Raw genomic sequence first — 27,582 nt, forward strand, 5'->3', positions numbered from 1 at the left:
TTAGAAGTCCCCATTAATAGCGGTTACTCAGTACTTTTGATAGTAGAATTTTCTAAACAAACAAGACGACATAGCGACCCGTTCGCGTCATTTTCTAGCTTAGGACTAAAATCTTTTATATTACCGTGAAAGAAATGAGAGTAATGTTGTGTTTACATAGATATTTCGATTAAAAAAAATGTGCGAATTATGTAATTTTGTAAACTAAAAAAAAACTTTATTCTCGTATTATACCTGTTATACGACGGTCGCTAAAAAACTTTTTCATCGGAAACATTAGTCGGATTACTACACAACAAAATAATAACGCAACCGAACATCTATTTATGTAAACAGCATTACACCAACTATGGGATTGACGCAGTACCACTACATTTGGCAATTGCAAATGCCAAGAGCATTACGTTGCTTACAAACCAATTCAAATCTATATGCGAAACATCGTTCCGACGTGTGAAATCAGAGTGGAATTGATCGCACATCATTGCTATCAGTTGGTAAACTTCCATTGCTTTACTTCCGTGTTTATGGAGATGGAATGTGGGGAAGATTCTAGCTACATAGGTGAGATAAGGGCTTAAGATGATGCTGTTCATGGTGTACGAATATCTCAAAGAGTGTCTGCCAGATTATTTTGCTTTTTACCTCATTCATCATCAGTCATTGCAACGTTCCAGTGCAGAGCTAGACTAGCCTGTGGCTGTTCTTACACACAAGAGAAATTAACGTTTATAACCACTTTACAGCTTTTATAAATCACTTCGCATATCCAGTTAAAAGTAACCTAATAATCTTCCTCATTACTGGGGCTATCTTACTCCGAAATATTTTTTCAAATCGACCCGGGCTTTTAGAAATTAGCACGTTCAAAGAAAAATATCAACTAGTTTTATAATTTAACTATAGTTTTCAAATCAATTACTTTGTAAGTACTGTATTCTGTATCTATTTGTTTGCCTGTTGGTCGCAGCGATAAAGCAATGTATGCTGTCGAATTGTCAAATAGAATGAAAGCCCTAGTGAATACGCGATTGTTTCGCTATTATTCTGCCGTTGTATGATCTATTCGCCAGTTCAAACATTTAACAGATTGACCAACCTATTCAGAATTTGTCCTGTATATCTACACTTAGTTGCACTTAATACTGGTTAGCTGTAAATCTTTTAGAATAATCTCTTCTTTGAAGCTCAGCTAGATAAGGTTTCCGTAATATCAAATAACTTATTTCCAGTAAGTACCTATTTCATATTTTGCAAAGGTTCCGTTTTCTTAACATTTTGTAGCTGACCCCGATACATTTCTCGTGTGTACTACACTGTAAACGATGGCAAAATAAATGTACCTACACATCACAATAATGAAAGCCGCAAAGGTTATGGCTGGCTTATTTTTAACCCAAGTCTAGTAAAGTATGAAACAACGAGCCACAATATACGGCGCTCCTATATAAGCTTCGGCTAGAGAAGCTAAATTCTCGGTCTTGCCAACTTACATTATTATATTCTATAGCCGTTGTTTTCCTGCATCCCTTACTTACGCGGACACTGAGATATGGCCTGTGCATACTGAGCTAAAACTTCACATATGATATACTACGGGTTCACTTACAGGAGCTATTTTTAAGCGAATCTCATCTGACTTGGTACAGTATTACGCTCCTGGATAGTTGACTTTTTCATCTATCTTGCGCTATCGAAGTCTTTGTTTAAACTCTGAATTGAAACCTCATTCCAAATCATTTCAAAATACTGTTTATTCTGTATCTATTCTTAGCTTTTTCTTGGTACCTGTACCGTGAATAAATTGCTTTTTTTCAACATTACATCTATTTCCTCTGACTGAATACGCACCATCCAGGATGACCACAAATTGCTAATAATGTTTAAGTGCCAAGCAATTAGGCCCGCTTATTGAAATAATCCGTACGCAAATATGAATTTAGGGCTATTGCTGAAAATTCCCAATCAGCAATTGCATTAACGACCATGATCCAGTCATTTATTTCGTGTTAACATAAAACAACCCCACCTTGTAAATATTTCTGAAAATTCTTTACCCTCGACTTTTAAGCTACAACAAAGAGGGTAGGAGTTTATAAAAATTATCAAGTAAAAATATCGTATTCTTCAGCAACCCCGAAACCATGAAAGTTCCTTATTGCTCATTCAAGATGCCTATTGTCTTTTTTTATTCAAAGCGTATTATCTCGAACAATTTGATGACGTGGTTCGTTCCGACAATATTGTTGCCGACTGAAAGCGGTTGTCCTTAAACAGCCGTCGTGGCAGAACAAAATCTTATCGTATACCCACCCTTTCACTCAATGCTTCTTATTGCGACGAACTCCGTATACTTTGTATAAGATTGCAATTGTCTTCAAACCTGGGGTTCAGGGGCGCAAGTGATGAGAACATCAGAATATCATTGTTCTATGATGTCAGTTCCCTTTGATGTAATATTTTAAGCAAGTTTCTTAAGACTCTTATTTCTGTACAAAAATTGAAACGATGTTTGTATTAATCTGGTTGTCATATTGATCAGGCATATCACCATACAACCAGATTAAAATAAACATCATATTTGGATACTACAAAATGTATAAAGCGGCCACTGATTCATTTACACCTTCTACTAACAGTATAATTACATACATTTCCACAAAAAAATACGCGAACGTAAACAACAATTTGATGCTAGCATTATCTAAACAAACTTGTAATAATAAAGTAATTATTTAACATGTTTATTTAGGACGATTCTGTAGAATTTAAATATAAGTTTACGCTTGTTAGCCTCATTAACGATTTGATTAGATAGGGTTACCTGAGTTTTGTAGTCCACAGACAGAATAGTTCTGTTGGTTTAGGATCCTTCACTGTTTACATATTGAATTATCTGTTGTTTAGTTTTAATGTAGGTTTAAACTGAATTGGTCTTGATCTTATTGTTGGCTATGAAAATTGGTATCTCGAAGGAATAGTTATCGTCACGCTTGGCAACGTATTTGAAGTGATGTTTATACGTACCGTGAGTCGTAACAAAGTAATATCTTAGTACACTTTATGGCTTGGCTAACGTTGAAATTCGTAAATCTAAAGAAATTAGACCTTCTCTTGGTTATGAGCTTTTAATTAAAGTTTCAGTTGTTTAAAAATATATTTTACTTTAATTTGGACAAACGATTATTTATTATGACTATGATAACTAACAATGGATTCATGTTGCATCCTACGTCGCATATTTATTTCTTGGTTTACCGCATGGTAAGTATCCTAAAGTTGTTGTCTAATAGTTTTCCGGCTGAAAAGTCGGCTAGTATTCAGTAACCGAATATATGTAAACTGCGGAAGCCGTCCTTGGGGTCGTAGTTGGGAAAACGCAGCGCAGATGAGGCAGGCAATTGATCTATAAGTTTAGCAACAAAGTTTATACCTTGCACCATACACTAAGGATTTATCACAGGCGTGCTAAGGTGTGCTTGTTATTACAGTTTGTTTGGCAGATAGGACTGCAATCGTTACTCGGGGCCGCGAAGAGATTCTTCAAAGCCGTTTTATTTGCGACTGCGATACTTATTGTACCCCTTTTTAACTTCAAATTAAGCGGGATATTACTGGATAGATTGGGGAGATTAGAAAGGTGGGCACTGTTCCCAAAAATATCTAGAAAAAAATATATTAATAGGTTCTTTACATTTGTTTACGTTTTTTTACGAGTTATGAACTTTCAATGTTCACTCTACCGTAAAGTAAATGCCCGCCGTGTAAATAGTGACGGTAAACTTTGAGAGTATTCTGCATAACCCAAACAGCATCCACCGGTCAACGCGTGTTCATAACTAAATATGTCATTTAAATTGTCCACAATGGAACACGAAACGCGTTAAGTCGTCATAACCATGAAATAAGCTGAAACTAGTAGCCCGGCGAGCATTAAATTCAGTTGAACGAACTGCATTAATCATTCGTAATGCAGGGCGGATGACATATTTCCAATCTGGTATGGTCATGCATCATCCATTCAAAGTTCCATTTTAATTTACCTCTTGTGCTTAGTTATTACTAGAAATTTCATCTGAATTCGTTCTTTGTTCGATGAAATCTGAAGTATATTTTGCTTTCGTTTCAGACAGAATGTTGTTTTAGTAATAATTACTTTGGCAGTAAATAACAAATACTTTCAGAAAACCAGGCTTGTTTTTGATAACTAATAGAATTTTATCAGGCAGACATTTTGTTTAACCAACAAACAATGTACCTACCTGTTGTAGTTCTCAACAATATGAAACGTCTCGTCCACATTTTTCGTACATAAAGCTTTTGTTCGCTCATTACTAACGACATTTTGTTTCGCCTGCGGGTATCTGAAACTTTTTTGACATCATTATTGGGGTCGCACGTTTTTCCTCGAGGTTAAGGTGTTTTGAGATCGTCGGTGCTTAGAAAATTTAAGTGAAGAAAAACTTGGAGATAAAAACGTGGAGTGCGCATTATGAGCTAGGCGATCAAGGTCGTATAAATTTACCGTTTTATCGATCTAACTATTGACATAAGGATCTTGAAAGTTGAGTGTGTCGTAACCATGATAGTTTGAAGATTGTTTGCGGTTAAGTTCTTGTGGGTCAATACGTTTCGTGGCTGCGATACCATGGGAGATTGTTGGGTAAGAAAACTGAAAATCAATTTTACAAGGTTAATTCAGCTTTTATAGAATCAGTTTTATATGTGCACTTTTTGAAGGTATTAATTGCCGTTTTGGGTGTTTTCTAAGTTACCTCCACCTTGCTTAGCGCTTCATATAACAACTTTCCACACAGAAAAACAACTTCTTACTCAAATATACATTTACTCTTTTGTTTTTACATCCATCATCTCCTTGGCTTTCCAACATCACAACCTGATGTTCAATATGGTAATAATTGAATAATGTGTATAAATGTTCTGAAAACACTTCACGTAAAGCCGGAGTGAAAGAAAATTATGTATGTGCCAATCAGGACCTGTTTTTCATACAGAAAAATTACGATGGTGGTATTTTCCTCTTTTACTATAGTAAGTTAACTACTTAACAAAAGCCGTGAGACAAATTGATCACAAAATTAAAGGTAATAAAGGAAAATCTTGCCTTATTCATCATCCTCCGAGCCTTTTCTCAATCATGTTGGGGTCGGCTTCCAATCTAACCGGATTCAGCTGAGTACCAGTGCTTTACAAGAAGGGACTGCCTATACCCCTTGGTTAGACTGGTGTCAGACTTACTGGCTTCTGACTACCCGTAACGACTGCCAAGGATGTTCAATGACAGCCGGGACCTACAGTTTAACGTGCCATCCGAAACACAGTCAATGGTGTCTAAGATATACTTAGAAAGTACATACAAACTTAGAAAAGTTGCATTGGTACTTGCCCGACCTGGGATCGAACCCGCGCCCTCATACTTATGATGAATATGAATAAAACATACAATTTTTGCATTCCTTTTCGGCCTTTATTTTTAGACAAATATAACGAAGCTTATAAATATTTAAGTAAGGTTATAATTAAACGAGCAATACTCAAATCGCATGACATTCCCTCGAGGGAATAAGCGTCATATTTCATTTCACTTTAAATAGAACCATTGACGAACATTTAGAACGAATTGACCAATTTATCAAACAAATGTACCTTTTGTCGTTCTATCTCATTATGAAACTGGATAGGTGAAATTGTATATTTCAATATAGCATTCGAATTGTGGAGCAAAATGCAACTCTATTGTTTAAGATATAAAGCTTAAAACTAAATAGAAAAAATGTACACGACAACTGGAAACAAAGGATTAATATTGTAAAACAAATTGAAATTAGTTTTAAGGAAGTCTACTAGAAAGTACCTACATATTTATTTTTGAGTCGATAATGACGTAATTCATTTGTCTTCAATTGAAAATTATGTAGGCACTTGCTTAACCCCAAAAAAAAAAAAAAAAAGTCGTGGTGGCCTAGTGGGCAAAGAACCAACCTCTCAAGTAAGAGGGCGCGGGTTCGATTCCAGGTCAGGCAAGTACCAATGCAACTTTTCTTAGTTTGTATGTACTTTCTAAGTATATCTTAGACACCAATGACTGTGTTTCGGATGGCACGTTAAACTGTAGGTCCCGGCTGTCATTGAACATCCTTGGCAGTCGTTACGGGTAGTCAGAAGCCAGTAAGTCTGACACCAGTCTAACCAAGGGGTATCGGGTTGCCCGGGTAACTGGGTTGAGGAGGTCAGATAGGCAGTCGCTTCTTGTAAAGCACTGGTACTCAGCTGAATCCGGTTAGACTGGAAGCCAGCCCCAACATAGTTTGGGAAAAAGGCTCGGAGGATGATGACTTGCTTAACCCCAAAATTTGCTACCCAGATATCTACTTATAGCAAAAATTGATTCATCGTAGCCTATACGACGACGGTCAAACGTATTCACTCAGAGGGGATCAAACGTCATGTCAGGGGATCAAATGTCTGGACATTTCAAATGACTCGTATCCATTAAATTAAACCCCGAAGGGATTTAAACCAAATAACACAGATTTGAATCAGTTTGCTGCACAATAATCATAGGATAGGCGTAGAGTGAGCCTATTGGGGAAATGGGAACAAACAACTAGAACTAAATATTACAATATCACATCACACGATATACGTGATAGTTTGTATGTATGTTTGGTACTATTCCATGTAGAACTAAAATGGATGTTAATAAAGCTTGGTAGAATTACAGGGTGCAGGAAGTTAATTTGTAACTTTAGTTCCAGCAATGATCCATTGTTGTGAGTTACTACTTCAATCAATTCATTTAAAATATTTTTTATTTCAGTAAATTCTATTCAAAAGCGTAACTAACAACGTTATTTTCATAATTTCCACAAACAGGAAAAAAGTGCCAATTAAAATTACATATAACTGACAGCGTTGTTTCCATTATTTCCATAGCCAGGAAATTATTTATACTCTATGATTTGTTGGGATCAGCTTCAATGGAGAACGGTATTCGCAAATGATGCACTGGTTTAAAATGTACCTGTAGTAATCGCACAAAATATTGGTACATAGTTTTAAAATTAATACCGCGTCGATTGCACCAACAATTTTTTTATCAAAACTAAACCGACACGTGCACGATACCTACTTTATTTTGCCAATCACAATATACCTCTGCTATTCGAATTTGAACCTTATTTCCTGGGCATTAGAAAGTATTACACAGCTTACAAAGAAATGTGCGACTTTAAAGCTAAGGCAGTACCTAGAATCAAGTTAATGGCAGTTGATTGAGCATTTACCAAATATTGCGAATTTGAACCTTATTTCTTGAGTGTTAGAAAGTTAAACATAAATTACCTACAAAGAAGTGCATGACTGTAAAGCTAGGCAGTAACTAGAATCTGACTAATGGCAGTTGATTGAGCATTTACTAAAATAGGGGTGCGCTTACAAATGTGATTCCTTATTATCTATGCAAAGTTGTCGATAACTTGAAGATTTGAAGCCAATTTGAATATGGTAATGAAGGAATTCTTGATTGATATGAAGTGATTAATATTGTAAGATTTGTGATGTGTGGTGTAGACATGTTATTTTAGTAAATGCAGCTTTAATATGTTGCCTTTCAGACATGCTTAATTTTATTCGACTAACTAAATGCATACTTAAAACGTTTTGCTCGTTCTGATTAGACTTCTGATGACACCGAATAGGTACTTTTTACACAGAAATTGTTACTATCCAAATCAAAACAGTAGATTAAGGAAAATGTAGTAAACTATTTAACCTAAACTAATATAACGGCTCAATTAATATAAGGCTCATTATTTTAGGCAATTATGAATATTAAAATACACTAAATAAGCTATTACCATAATTCAAACGCCATGAAACACGAATAGGAAAAACAAAACACTAACGATTCACGGAATGTTTTATATATGTCACCGTAAGATTACAAACATCGTTAGATTACAATCTATTTCGAGAGATTGTAAACTGTCGAATTATTGTAAACCGTAACACCTGATTGCAATTTAACGCATTATTTTTCGCTATATTATAATCTATCGATGAGAAATTGTCAAATTGTCAACTGTCCGAAAGCTCTCCCTGATTGGTCAGTCTTTTTGTAAGATCGAGAGCGATGTAGAGCGGTCAAATTGTCAACTGGCGTAGAACGGAATGCATCTTGCGCGCTGATTGGTAGAACGTCAAAAAAGACAATGTTCTTTGCAACTCCCGGTGTCACAGCTCTTTGACGTGCAAAAATAAGTGACGGTTTAATTTTTTATAAAATCAAAAATTGTACTTAATTTTTAAGACTCAAATTACACACAATTAAAAATTGTATTAAAAATTGAAGTTAGTGACGAAAACGAATCACTGCAAAACCGACTCCACGTAGTCTTGTCTGCCCTACCCCTAGAGTGCAATTCAAAACCGCGTAGGCGCGGAGGGGCGAGGCGGGACCGCCGGAGCCCCGCAGCGCCGGAGCCGTGACAGAAGTTATGCTTGCTGCATGTTGCATGCTTACTTCCATGCTGGGTCAATTAATATGGGATGTGTTATATTTTAAACAAAAAATTCAGTAGGTACGAGTTAAAAAATTAGAAGGTAAATAAATATTTTTATGATGTCATTTAATAGTATTTAAGAAGTTTACTGTTAGAATGCATGCTACAAATTTAGATGCAAAAAAATAACCATCATGCTGAGTTGTATTTAGAGTGGAAGATAACTCGTGGCTAAGATAGTATTATTTAGATGCTCGACGCTTTATTAATTGTGGCTGACTTAGTAATTTAGAAGGCAACATACATTTTTGGGGGCGAATAATGATATTAAAAAGAAGCCTGTTTAATTAGCACCCCTTTTATTTTATTTTTAAATATTAGTTTGTATTTGAAGACAAAATACCTAACTGTATTTTTATAAGAGTTATTTTTATATAAATTTAATACTTGAAGAATTTTTGAAGAGCATTTATTTTATTTAACTGACACCTCTATTTCATTCCTAACTCTACGGGAACTCCATGGGAACAGAACGGCTGGTCGTGATTGGTCGATCTTACAAAAAGACTGACCAATCAGAGAGAGCTTTCGGACAGTTGACAATTTGACAATTTCTCATCGATAGATTATAATATAGCGAAAAATAATGCGTTAAATTGCAATCAGATGTTACGGTTCACAATAATTCGACAGTTTACAATCTCTCGAGATAGATTGTAATCTAACGATGTTTGTAATCTTACGGTAACATATACATTGCGGATTTATATAAAGTTTAATGATATTAATGTTGGTGAGTCGCGCAATGTACTGCGAAGTGCCGGAGAGTTCTGTTCGTTTGGACTCGAGTAGTGTAACACCTGTTTCATAATTAGACATTCCACAGTTAGTCGAGATATTTGGACGGGACGTTGAATAATATTCTAGAACTCGAATTTACATTTTCAGCATTTCGATCATGAAAAATATTATTTTGCATCCGTTTGTTTTTCACAATAAAACTATGTAAAAATTCCGAGATGATTTTTTTTTTTTTTCAGAATACGGCGATTTATTTACACGAAAATTTATTTACTGCAAAAAATTGTTTTCTGAAAAATATATTTTTAGCGTTGCTTCTAAAACCCTCCTACATGTCAAAATATTATACTTGATCAATTAATTTTATTTTAAATACCATCATATTCAAAATCAAACAAAGCGTTACCTTCGCTCATTGTACGGAATCCTATAACTCATGTCACAAAATCCCTTCGCGAAATCAAAACTCGACTGTCTCAGTTTCATAAATCGTCGCACCTAATGTATAATTTTAATATGTAACATCGTATGAAACGGGTGTGGAAATCGTAATAAGATGAATATGGGAAGGATATATTACTCTTCAGCGTCAAGAACTTTAAAGACCCATGTCACCTGTACCACTCAGGTATTCACTAGATAAACCTGCGACTTTGCTCGTATCAAAATTTATATATCCCACTCGAGAATCGTCGTAAATCCTTCAAAATTAAAGTCTGATTTTATTCAGTCTAGATTTCTTAGAAATGAATTTCCACATATATAAGTTTAAAGTTGAATATCTGGCTATTTCAGCCATCCACCACGTGAATATGCAATTGCAGGTAAATCTGTAGTAATTTTATGAAAAGTATCGATTCGTTAAGTTTCATTTATAGTTAACTCAACTCGTCTACTAAATGAAAGTTTAAGTTTTCACGAAGCGAGAAAACGGTCACTTAGGTACAGAAAGTCAAAAAATAAAATTGTTTGCTAAAATACTCATCTTATTTTGACTACTGAAGACACGTAAAAACTTACCTATGTGGCACAAGTTTAATTAAATACAGTCCAAAAATACACCCAATAAAATACTAGTAAAATTACGTATTCGAATCCTGACTCCAAGACATTATGACTTATATAACCTCCGTCACATTGCACGTCCGAATTCAAATAAAACATTGTGTCAGACTGTCCATATAGAACAGAACATTAAAACGTCGTTTGGGACTTCAAATAAAGATTTAGATGCATAAAGATCTATCGAACGATCAATACGGGTATGAGAGGGGCATAAAATAAAATTGGATGTAATAAAACGGGTTATACCTGGTGGCACAGCCGCGGCATATCGTTTTCCTAGCTATATGAGTGGGGCTAGGAAACTGGAGTTTAAAACAGGTAATTTGGACCAATGAACTGAAAAAAGAGGAACTAATCTAATACAATTAATATAATAGTGGTGGCCAATGGCTGTGTTGATCGATATAAATGTTAAAAGAAAAGATGTCATCACTACCAACGGGTGAAGATGTTTTCCGCGTAACAAGGCCTCAACATTGGTCCTGCATCATGATCACTGGACTTGTCAAATGGCCTTTCCTTAGTTAATTTGACTTTCAACTGTAGACTATCTGGTGCATCCTTTGCTTCTACTTATGAAAGTTTCGTGGAAATCCCACGCGAAGATCGTAATTCGGCTTATAGAAAATTATTATCTCACGCGTTAGGATTAAAATATGACCTTAATTAAAATAACTATAGTACATTATGTAGTTTCCAATAAAATTTGATCTTTGACCTTTATTGAGCTCACACTAAGGTCATTAAAATGCCAGCGTGGCCACACCTTCCAATAAATTCAGTTGAACATCGAAACATGAATTTAAGGTACACAGACAATCTCAAGTACTATATTTAGATAATTCTTTGGAGTGTAGAATAATACGTGATGGATTCTGTTTTTTTATAAAGTTATAAAAACAGTTGAAAGCAATTATTATACCTATTATTGTACGGCAAACGGAGACAGAGTGAATTTTACCTAATTATGCTGTAATAAGCTCTTTCTCATCAAAAACTCAAATTCCAACTACTTCTAATTCCGACATTCCAAAAACTAAAACTATTTTAATTTACAACCGCCAACAAAAGCCTAATTCACTTCAGACAGCATAATTAAGGAAAAACTTTCTATAATGCTTTCACGGCCGTGTCATTATGGCGTTAATTACTTCCAGATTGGCGAGATATTTCAAGCCAATTCCGCCCAAACATTTTCATTGACTAAGTTAGAACGCTTATAATTGATTAGAATCGGTGTGTTACGCCATCTTGATTTGGCATCGCTCACTCTCACGTCTCCATCTCAATCAACGATAAGGAAAACGAAAAGCGCAATTTTACTCGTACAAGATACTTAGAAGTGTTGCCGGAATTTATATTGGAGATTAATGTACCCGATTAGACTGTAGAGTTGTTCGTACAAATTATATTGTTCTGGATAGCTGAATAAAGAAATTGAGTTTTTTTTTCTTTTTTCTTGTCTTGCAGAGGTCTTCCTTTCGTGTATCATTCTCCCTCTTCTTCTGCTTTAATTTAATTAAATGAAAAAATCAAAATAATGTCATATTAGATATTTAAAGAAAATCACATTCGACTTTTGTAGGTACTGCTTAGAATGCTTAAGTAAAAAGTACTTTAGAAGTAAATAGAATTATACATACATTAGAGTATGTTAGTAGATAATATGTCAGATCAAATTATAAGATGGTCTTTCGTAGTATTCTAAAAAGGGACAAGAACCAACTTATAATAAAAAAGAATATCCACTTCTCTTTTCACAAGTATCTGTTAAAAGGAATAACATTTGCAATAACCTTTTTAAAAGTGGTCAAGTAGCCAATTTAATTTTATTCTTATCAATGGGGATAATAGAGCCCCTTTTACATTTTTGGCTCTTATCACGCGACCCTGCCCTCTTTACGGTTAAGGGCTCCTTTTTTAGAGATTTTTCATCGTCTTCATAGACGTTGGGAAGAAAGCGTTTGTGAAAACAAGTAAACGGTAAGTTATTTTATGTATAAGGTATTTAATGAAGCTCCCTTCATCTGTTAAAGGTTCTGTGTAATAGTGGGCGGCTTATTGCCATTAGTCGAGCTCACACACAGACTCACCGCTGCTACTTCACAGAACTTACTCAGAATTTCCTAATGGAAATAAACCCACACTACCTTTTAACAAAAATTAATCTACACGACATTTTCAGGGTTTCTTGTAAAATAAAGAACTTTACTAGCTATGTTGCTAAGAGATATTGAAACAAAATTAAAAATAATAATCTACGCTAATATCTAATATGTAGGGTTTCTACTAACAGATTTTGGTAATTGAAACCAGACGTCCTGGCAATAATTACGCCTATAAATTTGAGGGAGACTTGAAAAGGTAACTTAAGTAAAATTTACCTCGTTTAAAGCTTCCTATCCATAATATAGCCTAGATTAAATTACTGTAATATTTATTCATATTAAACATTTAGATATTTATAACTAAAACTAAGCCTTCATTTCCATCTGCGCGATTGTTCGAAAGAGTTACCGCAGCCCTATTACATATAAAGCCTACGAAGAAACACGATGGATTTTTAGTCAGTAAATGTCTGACACTCCCTCACCGCTGCTAACCCACAGCGGGAGGGCTCATTTTTTGATTTTTGCCATCACTAAAAAATATAAAAAGGAACTGAGACAAAAAGCAGAAAATTATTTAAAAAACCAAAATCCGCTGTTTGCGTGGCCATAGAGCGACAGTTAGATGTGCAGAAACGACGCGGACCATATCCATGGTCCCAACTCCCAGGTTTATACTGTTAGGTGCGCTCCGGAGTATCATGACCAATCCGAACGAATCGGTTTATTATATCTATGTGCCCTTTTTTCGCTGGATGAACTTTTGAATATGCGAATAACCTCCGTTATGAGTGTAACATTTTATGGTGTACATTTACATTTTGTTTCATATGAATGTAGTTCTATTTAGGCTTTTTTTTGCTGAGGCTGCGGGATTATTCGAATTACCTGGAACCTGGTACCCAAAGAGCTTTAGTAGGAACTTGGGTGGGTTTTAGACACTAATGGCCTTACTACAAAAACTTTAAACCCTGTTTTACACTTGTCTAATAAAATTTTGGTTTTTGTGGTAAGACGGTAACCGTCTTACCACAAAAACTTTTAAACGTCAGTTTAAGCCTTGTCTAAAAAAATGTCAAATTATGACGTTGACATATGGTTCATTTTGCAGCCACATTTTTTTTAGACAAGTGTAAAACAGTGGTTAAAGTTTTTGTAGTAAGGCCATAAAAGTTTAACACTTCTACAAGCTGCTGATTCCCCATCACCAAAGAAAAAAAAAGATTTTATTTCGTCGAGAACACATAGTTGGCTAATAATCATACTATAACTTTCATTATATACAGAGAACTATTTATTGTATTCACATATAGCTACACCGTATTCACTACTACAAATTTTACTCCACCACTCATCATGTAGAAACTAATTGCCCAGAGGGTCGAAAGTAGGTATATTTCATTTATATTTTCAAAGTCCTACTTACCTACTTTACTAGTCCAAATTAAGTAACCAAGATATACCCTATGTATCTCATCAGGAGAAAATACCCTGAATAGACATTTGTTCGATCGTAAACCCTTACACAACTCTAACATACACAAACAAGATAAATCAACAATTCAATAGCCACACCATCTATTTGTATGCGGAAATCCACATCCGATTGGAAGTGGGATACCAATCACTCAGCCTCTTCACTTCTAATGGAGCTGTCAGATTTACTTCTTAGTTCTATTGAACTTGGTTTTAATTTGCCATTACAACTGAACAAGTGCTATTTGGAACTGTGCACGGAGGTATATATAAGTGATTCCGTAAGATATAAAATACGCAAAAAAATATGTCAGTCATTGCTCAGTCAGTCAGAGAGTTGCTCTTTGTATGAGACGGCCATCCAGACGCATCTGGTTAGACTGGAAGCAGTTAAACCAACATAGTTGGGAAAAGGCTAGGCAGATGTTGATGTAAGAGCCCCGCAAAATATTTATATTTTTTTAGTTGTCAGAATTCTTTGTTGAGGAATATTAACATTATATTCTAGTTGTTAGTACCTATTTTTGTTCTGAATTTCTACTAACTATTACGGTTCATGAGATACAGCTTAGTGCTCGAGAGATGGACGGACAACGAAGTTAGTAATAGGGTTCCGTCCTACCCTTCGGGTACAGAACACTTAGAATAATTCAATAAGATTTATAATTATGCAATTGATGCTCAATGTTGTATGACGTGTATTATATACGGACTGTGCATTTTGATATCACTATCATGATTGCGATTGTTTCAAGTTATATGTGTTAATGGAAACCTATGTATTTTTATCAACACAAAAAAATTGTTAAGTATTGTCGGCAACATTGTACAATATTATTTAAAAGATGGATGGCAACCGAAAACAAACAACGCCGCCATAACGCTGTCTCTGTAAATTTATTTCACCTGAAAGCAATGAAGTTATAAATTAGATTACCTTACATTATGGGTTCTGGGAATTAAGCCCATGAACTTTATTACAGGGTTCATGGGGAGCCCTTAAAACGTGGCCAAGTAATCATGTTTAATGCTATACATTGGCTCGAAACAATTTGTCTCATGAAGGATCCATCGCTTCTGATTTAAGAGACTGGATCGTAAATTGTATTCATCGTAGGTTATGGTTTATCTTTCCTCTACTCTGTTAGTACTGTTGAAATAAGCTTCTGTATATACATTATATTGAATAACAGGATAAAATTTTTTTCCATAGTAATTGGGTAAGACAGAATGACGCACGTAAATATGTTGGTACATACGCGTATATACATACATAGAAAGATGCGGTTTACTTACAAGGAAATACAAAGCAGGGTTTCCTAGAACCAGCCATTCGTACAGATTTTGAGGAGTCTTTTGTGAAAATATTTTGATGTGGCTTATGCGGAAATATGCCAAGTGAATATTTTAAGATTGTTGAAACGCTAGATGCAGGATTCCGCTAAAACTTAGCTGCCATGCTAAGTTTATCTTCAAAAATTCCAATTTATCTATAAGTCACAAAAAAGAGAAGCTTGTTAAATAATTTAATTTATGAACTTTTTTAGATATGATTTGGTTGGTTTTAAAATAAAGTTTGACACAGTTTACAGCGTTAGGCTAAAAGTTATCAGTCCACGTGAAATATTTCTAACATGTTTGAGTCAATTTTCGATCGCGTGCTATCTACCCAGCCCCGAGCCATATCTTTCTAAATTCTAGTATTTGTTTCACGCACCAAATGGAATAGCGAGTGAGCAATGTGAACGTAATGTAGAAATATGTGTACCTATCTACGTTTTGTGAAAGTTAAACGTTTCTCTCTGAACTTTCGATTGAATTTGTACGATATCGAGCGAACGGTATCTGTGGATATTTTAAGGGCGCTCTTAAGGTTTCCATATTTACTGGTAAAAGGTAATTAGAATAAGGATATCTATGTTACAATGAGTCTTAATTGTCTATACCATTTACATTAATAATGCAGAGCAGATGGCCGATGGGGCCGAAAAGTGCTGGAGTGGAGACCACGGACTAGCAAGCGCAGCGCAGGACGTCCACCAACAAAGTGGACAGACGACCTCATAAAGGCCGGAAGACGCTGGATGCACGTCGCCTCCAACAGGTATCTGTGGAGATCTAAGGGGGAGGCCTATGTTCAGAAGTGGACGTCCTATGGCTGAGATGATGATGATGATGATGACATTAATATAATAAAGAGGAAACATTTTGTTGTTTGTTTGTACCCCAAAGGCTACTTAACCGATTCGTGCACTGTTAGAGAGCTACACGCTTCCCGAGTAACACGCAAGACGTGTGACGCGAGAGTAAAGCTAGGTAACACGCAAATTATCATTATCAATCACAAGTATTTTTAGTTTTTTGTAAAACGTTGGTACATAAACAATCATCATCATCATCAGTATTTTTACCGTTTCTCTGCATTGCAAAGGCCTCTTCTCATACAGAAAAGGAATGTGCGTTAATCACCACGCTTGCTTAGTCGGAATCTATCAGAGATATACGTAGGTACGTATGAGAGATGTAATAATGTTGATTGCGCTCAATAACTTCAAGGGCGGACCCTGACTTGATTGAAGGAGTTCGGCCACTGTTTGAACATTAAAACTGGGAAATGTGTTAAGGTGATTTAAATGGTATATAAAATAGGATGTATGAGTTTATAAAAATATCTGATATTGAAGTGCCTGCTGACTTATTTATTTTTATAATATTTTTCGTATAAGATTTTTGTTTTCCTGTTTCTATTTTCAAATACTTACAACTTTATTTTCTTTCTCATTTCCTCAGTATTAAACCTTAGAATTTGGTTCAGTTATTAATAGTTTTGAATAAAAGTAGGTATATGGAAATAGATACAGCTATGATTTCATGATGTCATTATATTAAAACTACAACAACACAAAATGTATGCAAGAATAAACTACAGAAAATTAAAAAGAAACTTTATAATGATACATCACGCCGCATGGCTCGGATAACAAAGTCCTTTAATACCGTAATGCAGGGATGCATCACAATGTTCTACGTAATTACATTAACGGCTCGAGTTAATTTCGAATAGCACACATTTTTAATGAAGTCCTAGATACACTGAAGAACTAGACAATGGACTTTGAATTAAGCGTTTTAAAAAAGTAGCGACACCGGCGTCTCTTTGTGAATAGGTACCTACATAAGTTCGTTTGTGGCATTTCATATGTAAGTCCAAGGTATGTAGAATTGTCTACGTACAGAGTTCTATGTGTGTGAAGATATTCTATTGGTATGAAGGAGTAATGACTAAAGTTGTCATGTACAAAAACTAGTATTAATTTAATGGTACTAATCTCCCTCAGACTTACTGCAACAGCCCAAAGTCTGCCAACTATTCTGCGAAAACAAAGGGTAATACAACACAATGTTACAGTATTAAAATAAACACGTACTTCGCGGACACATAACTGAGATTACGGTGCTCCTAAAATATAATTGCATAAAACAATTCAAGCTGGAAATATGGTCTAAAAACGTACGAGATGGGGCGAGAGGTTAAATGCTGCGAGAGACCATTCCGGCAGCCATTCCGCTTGGTCATAGCCATTTCCATTAGTGGACACTAACTAATGAACACAAACGATCCGAATTTGCCCGTTAAAGATAGCGGTGGTATGTACATACATTATGAGAGAGGCTGCTCATTGATATTAGTACATATGATTCAATAAACTGCCTTCTGGGAATGGGAACGATATGAAATACTTTTACGCGTGCATCGATTAGAAATATCGGATATAAAAATCTTCTTGCCAATATGTGGTGGGGCTGACAAAATAGAGACTATTTTTCTAGTAAAACGCACGTGAATGGTAGATAGAAATTCTTCCTTTAAATATCGCAAAAGAAATCTTTTAGTTTGACCATCGATACTATACGGAAAAACTCGCTCAAAGACCTGAGTACTCATTTCAATGAGTAACGAAACGTAAAGGTTGTAAATGGACTGACGCATAATGAGACAGGCTAGGTCTCATTACTTCCTACTACTTTTCATCAAATTCCAACTTAACTTTCGCATCAAATTCACAATAAACCGTTTCAAATTGATTCCGTTTATTTGGGAATTTAAAATGAACCTGCTCGTTTTACGTTCGATATGATTGAACATTCCCAATTTGAATACCATGAGAGAAAGTTAGTTTCTACGAGCATTTATGTTTACGACCATACCTAATAAGCAGCATTAAAATAAAAGCTAGTAGAGAAAAACTAAACATTGAAGCATATTTACGTATACTTACTGTCACAACCGATTAATTTATGTGTCAATATTGCTGTTCTCAAAATCTCATTGGCAATTGTCTCAATCACAGATTAAAACATACTCGAGACATTGCCAATATTATGTTTTACTGGCTAGTAAAAAATATCCTAAGCATTGCCAAGGGGTACATTCTGGGTTCATAAATTTGAACGGTTCACTTATTTTATCTTCTTATTGGGACACTAATTGTCGTGTATATGAGTATTTTCGTATACCATCTTATCTCTTAAGATGCTACGATTAGGTATATCTTTTGAGATGTCACAGTTTTTCTAGTTCTAACGACTGATACGCAATGTAGTGATATTAATAGCGTACCTATAGATATCTAGTACTTATTTCAAGATATTACAAAATAAGAATATCAGCATTAAATAACTTTAGTAAACATTACAGACTCTAACTAAACCAAAAGAGAGTCTCCAAATATTCCATTACCTACGTTATGATCTAAAGTAACCGCAAAATAACGTATTTCAAGTAAATACCAATATCATTTAATATCCCTTAATAGCGGTGTCAGAAAGTTTATTCATGTCGTCTTGGAAAGGCCACGTCAATAGTTTCTCGTCGCCTCCGGCCTAAATGAAGATATTCGTGAAATTTCTCAAATTGCCTAAGTGGGAACCGATTGTCTTGGGTAGGTAGAAGGTTTAATCACCTAACCCTTCTGAGTGGGTTCCATAATGATAATAAATTCAATATCCGCAAATCATGAGCTTGGGTTAACACAATTTGCTGTTATATTTACAAGTACCTACTTAAGAACAGCTCGCGTTAAAATGTTTTCGTATATTGGATATGTGAGTCGTATACAGAGTGATAAGATTATTCCTGGAAGGCTTCGTTTGAGGTTAACTCAGACAAATTGTTATTAGCTTCCGTGGTTGTGTTGGCTTTGTAATTATTTTGTAAACTGGTGAGTAGGCTACTTGAACCAATGTGGAAGACAACAGCTGTATATAAAAAAGCGCGAAGTAAAAATCGACATATCTCTGAACTACTTTAGAGTAAAATATGTCACGTATACGGCCTGCTCAACACCCTCTTCAAAAAGTATGTAATACTATCAAAGGAATGCCTATTTTGCTACATTAAAACTTTTTACATTTCGGTTCGTTTTTAACACCCGACGCAAAAACAGGCCTATTATAAGTTTATCTTAACAGTCTGTGGTATCGTAGCTCCCAAACGGATGAACCAATCATTGTTATATTTTTCTGTATCTTAGATTCATAGATCTAGTGTTCTTAAAGACTCAAGATAATAGCTAAAAATGGAAATCATAGGTGTCCTGAAATTATTAACCAATTAATGTTAAAAGGTCTATTGGCTTTAGTAGTAAACGGATATGAGGAACCGCGAAGAGCACTAACAAAATATAAAACGCGTTCCCTGTAAAAGTAACTAGACGTAGTACACATTTTGTTCTTATAAAAACCGACGAAGGTTTTATTAAGTTTTTATACCAACGTCATATTATAACCATCGTGGATGAAGGCAGGCAGACATTATTGGTCGTTTAATTTTAGTATACAATTACTTATAATGTATTATAGAAGCCTGGTTCTCATAAAACAACGCATCGAGAATCGTCAAGAGAATGTAAAACTATTTTACTGCTCCCGTTTTCCGATACATTGTTTCAGAAGTCTATCTTTGTACCTATAAGTTGTGATTTTTTGCTACCTTTTTCGAAATACTAGGTATTGATTGTATAGAAATAAGGTCAGGCCAGGTAGAACACGCCTGAAGGGACTTATGTGATAGATTTAGTCCCAAAACGGGATACGAATGGCATTTAATATATCACATGAATCACGGGTAAAATACGTAGTTGTGAGACTTTTTTATACTACTAAAATATGACTTTATGACCACAGCTATTTAATTTAGCTTTTAATATCAGCTGATGAAGCGTATTGCAAACGTACCTTGTGCCCAAAATAACTGCGCATTTAATAGGTACAGTATATATAGTGGAAGAGGAAGACCAAAGAAACGATGGATGGATTGTGTGAAAGTAGATATGGTAAGAAAGAATGTTTCAAATTCAAATTCAAATCTTTATTTGCGTTCCATATGTAATACAGGTGGTATTTTTATAAAGTTTAAACAATATATTAAAAACAATATGGACCCGGTAGGGCACAGCATAAAGAGGTTACTTGTGAGATGACGGCAGATAAAAGAGTATGGAAGGAGAAAACATGCTGCGCCGACCCCAAATAAAATTGGGATAAGGGCAGGAGGATGATGATGATGATGATGATATTGAAATGAAAACCATATCTTGCTTTTTGAATATGGGAAGTATAAAAAAAAATGTTTTTTTTGTCACTTATACGATTTTTACAGAAATACATAGCTACCTATCATGTTAACATTGCCAAGGAAACATGCTCATAATCTGAACACCTACATCCAAAATAATAAAACGTGTAACGAGACCCAATACCGACTACAGAGAAAAGTTTGCGGGACAACACTTGAGTTCATTTTGTTGAATGCGGTATCGGTTCGCCGTCCGTATACTAATTACTTGCTGATGCAAACCTATCCTTATGCGTCCCCTTAACAGTAAATTGCTTTCGATCTACTATTAGGTACGACGCAATGCGTATACACATTATCCCACGAATATTCGCTGCTGAGTTTGGGCTTTAGAAATGGTAGGTAGGTATAATCGGGTTCAAAGGTAGCTTGGCAATTCTAAACTTTCAAAACTGCTTAACACCGTGTCGTCGGTAACTTATAAGAGCATTCATCTACTTTTTTTGTAAATTAGAATTTTCAGTAAATGTCGTTTGTGTTGTTTTGAAATTATAACTCTTTACGTTGTGATGCTCTTTTGAAGGTTTTGATTTGTTCAGCTACTTTTGCCACTGATCAAACAATGGTTTGATGAAAATGCTGAGATTGCTGTGTTCGGTGTTTCGGAAATCAGTCAACACAAATTGGTGGTTGCAGTGACCTTATGTAATTGAAATAATATGTAGGTACTAACTATTCCCCGCGGTTCCACCTATTCAACTTATAAGGGAACTCTTTCCCGCACCCGTACCTATAAAAAGTAAGTTACGCCATCCTCAGGCTCTAGACTGACTGTTTATCAAACGGACATAATATTAGTATGGACGGAAGTCGGACAGACAGACAAGCAGAAGTTATCTTTGCATTTAATGTTAGTAAGGCAGTAGCTTGTTTACTTTAATCTTCCTAAACGTAATTTTGTGTATTATTATTATGATTCAGATGAAATTATTTTTTCTTATTATTCAAATAGAGTATTTTTATTAGCAAACTAGCTTCCTCCAGAAGTTTAACCGCATCCCATGGAATATATTTTGCATACCCTGATAAAAAGTGGCCTATTTTCTTACTCGATAAATGGGCTGTCTTACAAATAGGCTAAGAAGATCCTAAGATTAGCCGGATCAAACAAATAGGCTTTATAATTAGCATCTATAGATTGTTCAAAGCCAATTATTATACTAGGCTATGATTATAATTTGCTAAAGTTAGGAGTACTCCTCGGCGAACTATTCCTGAAAAATGTCAATAAAAAATATTACATTTTCCAAATTCTTATATCAATGCCTAACGATTTTCCTTGAAATATAATATAGAGCAGCTTTTGTTAATATTATTGTCAGTTTAAAGAAATCTTTTGATTCTATTTGTGTTATATGCCATTTAAGTAAACAAAGCGACCGATATTCGGGTTCGGTAACCAAAGTCAAGTTTTTCAGGGAATTACTTAGTAGGTACCTTTATTATCGGCAATAGTAACACAATATAGGAGACAATTAGAGCAAGCCATTTATTTTACATAATTATAAAAAATATAACATTAAAACATTATTATTGCACCACATAATTACTCTTCTACCAAACAGAAGAAGACTTCAACAACATAAGAAAAAGGTCTAATTTTAAATATCACGATCTACTTATCACCCATTAAATTCTCATTACAGTATGTACTTACATACAATCATTGTTACTGAATGATTCATCAACAATTGGAGATTGGGAAACGAAACCTTGGAAGTACCAAGAAGTACATTATATCTAGGTATATTTATGACGTCATCACTCGTTAAAGGGTGAAATATTGTCTGAACGAGCGATAGGGTCAAACTTAGTTAATGTGTGATTAGAATTTTAGAATGGGTTTTTAAACAACATGGTTAGCTTAGAAAGTAGATTAAAATATATAATTAGTATACAGTGCATGAAATGGAAATATTGTAAAAGCTGAAGAGTTTGTTTCTTTGCTTGATCACGCCGATCTCTGGACCTACCGGTTCGATTTGAAAAGATTTCTGTGTGAGCTCAATAATCGAGATAGGCTGTAGGGTTATTTTATATAGATCATTTTTGAAGTATAATATATGAAACTTATATGAGTTACTGGAAGCCGACCCCAACATAGTTGAGAAAAGGCTCGGGAGATGATGATGATGATGACTTACTTTTAAATAACATACTACAGGCTATTTTTTATCCAGGTGTGTTTAGTAAGTTTTCTTCGACAAGCGAGTAAAACCACTGTTGGAAGCTAGTTATTAATATTTCCCACATTGCCTAGCTTAAACCTTAAGCAGCATTGTTTGGTTAACAAGAGCGTTTGGAAACTTGCTCAACAGCGCTCAATATAATCGCGTTATGAGTGGATCAACCGAACTGTGTAAGTGCATTGAGAGTTCGATACCCAAACTTCTGAGTAGAGGGTAAAATATAATTATTGTGCCATCATTTTGTTCCTTAATTGTATTTTAACATAGTAATTTTCTAAACAAAAAATTTGGACGGAAGACAACGAAATAACGATTACTTTTCTTAATCATGTTTTTTTCGAAAAATCTTTAAAACCAATATTTCTACCGGGTCTGAGCTAACTCCCCTCTAATTTTCAGCTTAAACGGTTCAGCCATTCTTGAGTTTTAGGTTGTCACACTTTCTATAATATATAGATAACTATGCTAAAAATATTTGAATGTCACCTATTAATTTTATATATTTGTGAATCAATAAACATTTGGTTCGTAAGACCACTTATTTTCATGAAACGCAATAACTTCTTAAATAATCTTCAAATCAAAACGCTTTTATTTGAGACAGTTTTTGTAACGCTGCCAAAACTATGCTCTGTCAAACAGCAAATTAAAAGCGTCATTCGTTGACAGAAAATGTAAACAGCTGAACATCGTGAAAATGTTAGTTAGAATTATTATTGAACATTTCACAATTAATTTAATGGAAGAAGAGTTTTATTTGAAAAGTGTGTTTCTTATTTTTATTAAAAATGAATGAATCAATTTTCCTTGCATTATGCAAGGAAAATTGAAAAGATTTTTATCGTTGATCGATAGATCGTTGTATGTAGGTACATATTAAACCGGACAGGCGAGAGCCAATCAATTAGGAAATCCAATATAATGCATTACTTAACCCGTTAACGAGATAATTAACTGGAAATGTAATACGACCGTTGTTACGGAATTAAATATATCATAAATGATGATTTCCATGAAATTGTTACGCATGGTCTTGTTAAATATGATACTTTCTCCCCCATTATGATAGGTAAAACAAATGGGATTTTTTATCAGAACAATACGACTATGCAGGCCAAGGCCTTTCTACAAAAGATATATCGTAGCGACACCACACGGCGATGGCAAAAAACATAATCCTTAAAACAAAGAGCTCTCTAGAACTACTCATTCTTCACATTTCATTTGATATCAATCACGGCTTACAAAGTCTCGGCGGCGCTCGGCAGCGCTCGGTAAACTTCGGAACTTTAGTTCGTAGCGGCTGTACTCCAGTTTATCTACTCGGCTACGGGGATCGCACGTGCCAGCGTAGAGCGCTCGTAGCGGCGTAGCGGGAGGTTCGAGCTACGAGTATCGAGGTTACGTAGTGAAGTGACTTTAACTTTTGTGGTGAACGCTTCAAGTGAAAACTACGAGTATGTACGTGAAATTGTGAGTTAATTAAAGGATTAAAACTGAGTTGTTTTGGTTCACATCTGTGATTGTTACATGGTAAGTATTCGAATCTTGTTTTGAACGGTTTTAGTATTTTATGGGCAATTAAGTCGTTAAACGTTTTGACAACTGTTTTTAGTTTTAATTGTTTGATATTAACAAAATTAACTTACAGTATTGAGTTTATTTGAAGGAAATGTTAAGGGAACTAAATATCTGACAACTATTGTGCAAAAAAAAAAACTGTAAACGATGATAAGAAACAGGAATGTTTTATTATTAAAAAAAAAAAAAACAAACTTAATTTTCAACCAAATCTCTGTCTTCAGTTCACATTAATTTTATCCCAAATACGTAACTAATTAATATTATATGCGTCATAAGTATGGCTTCTTTTCATTTAGGTTAAATACGAAAGGGCCTCTGCTTGTTTAGACCCATTTTCCCACATAAGCCTATCAAAAGACCGGGGTTTGTCGAGGATCATATTTTAAACGTTCATTTTATGAAATATACCTTTTTCTATGAAGTAATAACATTTGATTTGAGGAGGAAGACTTTTACACTTAAATTCATGGTTATTCTTTTACTTTTTATGAGAAAACTTGTGCTAAATTCAGTGTGTAGTCACAAATATCTAATGTGGGTTCTTGTGGTTGTAAGGTAATCATTACTTTACAATACAATTACCTATGCCCACTCTTTGGCTTCCATGTTTTTAAGTATTTTTTTGGCCTCTTTATGTAAATACTTGTTCAGTTATTTTATCACTAGTTTTTTTGTGTTTACAATTAGGACCTTAATACACAAAAATCATAATTAGAAATATTTTCATTTCTATTCGAAGGCCAAACTCTAAAATGAATAGCAATTTGAAGCCATTTTCATTAAAGATACCAAATAGAGAAATATTTTTTTAAATCGTTTAAGTAGTTTCTGAGCTTAGTCAATGCAAATTAACTATCAAAATGTTTCCAATATTGTAATGTGAAATAATAAATGCAATAATAAGATCGCGCTCTTACACCTATAGGCTAAAAGCCAGGCTTTTAATAAGAAACAAAAACAAAAAACTAGTAATGTGCTACTTAAAATTTTTTAGTCTTGTATTACTATGCTATTACAATAGTTACAATAGTCTACTGTAATTCAAAAATACACTCGAAATTGCCAACTTAAATAACACCGTTTCCAATTTAAAGCGTTGATTTCTTAAAATTTCGTTCGTTCAAATGTTTATCCAGCAGAATTAATTTCAAGCGACTGTATTCTTTGTACTGTTGTACTCAAACGTTCCCTGTATACTTTTTACACGTTACAATTTTCATCCTTCACTTCACAGGATCTATTGTTCGTTGGCTTCGAAGCCTCTTCTATCTTATTTCCCCCTTGAGATAAGTAATTTGTTCGTGACGTCACTGTTTGTTAACTTCACCACATTGACATCTTCACCAAGACATTTGACAAGGTACTTATTTCTTTTCTTGTCGATCGTTTGAAAGAGTTCGAGTTGGAACGAAGGCTTTTCAGAAAGAAGGTTTTTAATGTATGGATTTGACAGCTATTTATAATTCATGATTCCTTTTTTTTGCGTTAAGGCTCGTATTTATATCATTGGGTTTCGGGTATTCAATTCGAATATTTTCGTTTATAGATCGGGATAAGCTTTCTAGGGTATTACGTATTTTGGTGTAAGGTAGACTTTTAGTTTGGGAATGTAACGTGAATTTTATGCAATAAGAATTCTCTTGCTTTAGTTACACTTATCACGTACCTACCTACAAAACATGAAAATCTTATGTTTTTTTTTTACAATAAATGGGTTTTATATGAAATAGAAGAATAATACTGAGTACTGAAAAATAATGCCTGCCTATGGGTGCTTACATAAAGAAACAGGTTTCCGGTACAGACAAACCTGTACGGGTAGGTACCGATCAGTGCAGGTATAATATTTCAATACAATCCTATTCACTCACTTATAAAGAAACAGGTTGTTTACCTGTTTCAACTTACCTGTTTCTTTATAAGTGAGTGAATACGAAAGAAACAGGTTGTTTACCTGTTTCAACTTACCTGTTTCTTTATAAGTGAGTGAATACGATTGTATTGAAATATTATACCTGCACTGATCGGTACCTACCCGTACAGGTTTGTCTGTACCGGAAACCTGTTTCTTTATGTAATCACCCAAAGTTGATATCAAGGATTCCTCATTCAGACTTCTGATTCTAAGCTCTACCTAAAATACTTTTGTTTCGATTGTCAATCTTTACATAAGTTACATCAACTTTGTCCTAATTACACAAACTGTCATGTTATTATTTTACACTATGTATCATCACTAAGATGGCGTGACCAACGCGTCATTGTGGCGTGCCACCATCTCGCATGTTCCAACCCGCATTATGTTGCAAGATTCAGAGAGCGCGCCATGTGGCTCTGCCGCAGAACACGTCACTTTACACCACAAAAATTAGGATGCTGTGCGTGACTTCCTATCTCTTGAGGAAAAATCCCATCCTGTTTCGAAGATATCAATAAAACTGACGCATTATTTTGGTAGTTTCAGTTCTTTCGTCTCATCGTGTGAGTATATTCATGTGTTAAGTTATATGAAGGGTGGGCGTTAGAGGGCTGTCTTTTGTAGTGCTGAAAAAAGTGCTGATTGCAGCCAAGTTTGAAAGTCAAAGTCAAATAATTTATTATATTAAGGCCTTTACAAAAAAATATGAGAATAAAATGACGAAATTAAATGATTTGAATAAACGATTTTTGACTTTGATATATATGTTGCTCTAAACAAGCTCTTGTTACACTAAAAGTAATCAAAAAACAAACACGAAATTAATCCCATTGCAATTAAATTACAGTAACAATATAATCATTATTACATTAACACTACGCTAATTAAGCACCTGATAAACAACTTCATGTTCAACAGAATACATTATAATTTAATTTGGATAAAACCAATCAGACGTGATCCAATGTGACATGAAATAAGACTAATTACGATCAATAAACTATTATAGTATTAGCGTTGATTAACTTTGGGAGCGTCAATTACTCGCATGCAGATCCCAGTAATCCTTTTAGTTTTGATTATAATAATGTTACAACATCAATACCTATAGCGTATTATTTTAATTTTGCTGTTGTGAATGTTTAACATCGTTTATATGAATATGGACTAGATTTGTGATATGATTTAATATACCAAAAAAACTGTTGAATGATTACCTTAAAACAGCGTCCCAAAAAAAATCTATAACAGACGCAGAAAAGCCTTTTTCCTGTACGTA

General features: G+C 34.6%; 1 protein-coding gene across 2 annotated transcripts in view; it reads left to right on the forward strand.

The window, feature by feature from the left end:
- The window catches only part of LOC124633551 (voltage-dependent calcium channel gamma-4 subunit), an 83,655-nt gene that overhangs the window by 10,635 nt on the left and 45,438 nt on the right, over positions 1 to 27,582 (forward strand). The window contains exon 1 of one of the 2 annotated variants that reach the window (XM_047168817.1): positions 24,158 to 24,334. The exons of the other annotated variant lie outside the window; for it this stretch is intronic. The gene's annotated coding sequence lies outside the window, so the exon portion shown is untranslated. Of the gene's footprint in view, positions 1 to 24,157; positions 24,335 to 27,582 lie in introns of those variants that run through there. 2 annotated transcript variants of the gene reach the window in all.

Source organism: Helicoverpa zea, chromosome 9 (genome assembly GCF_022581195.2).
Source record: "Helicoverpa zea isolate HzStark_Cry1AcR chromosome 9, ilHelZeax1.1, whole genome shotgun sequence".
Lineage (NCBI taxonomy): Eukaryota > Metazoa > Arthropoda > Insecta > Lepidoptera > Noctuidae > Helicoverpa > Helicoverpa zea.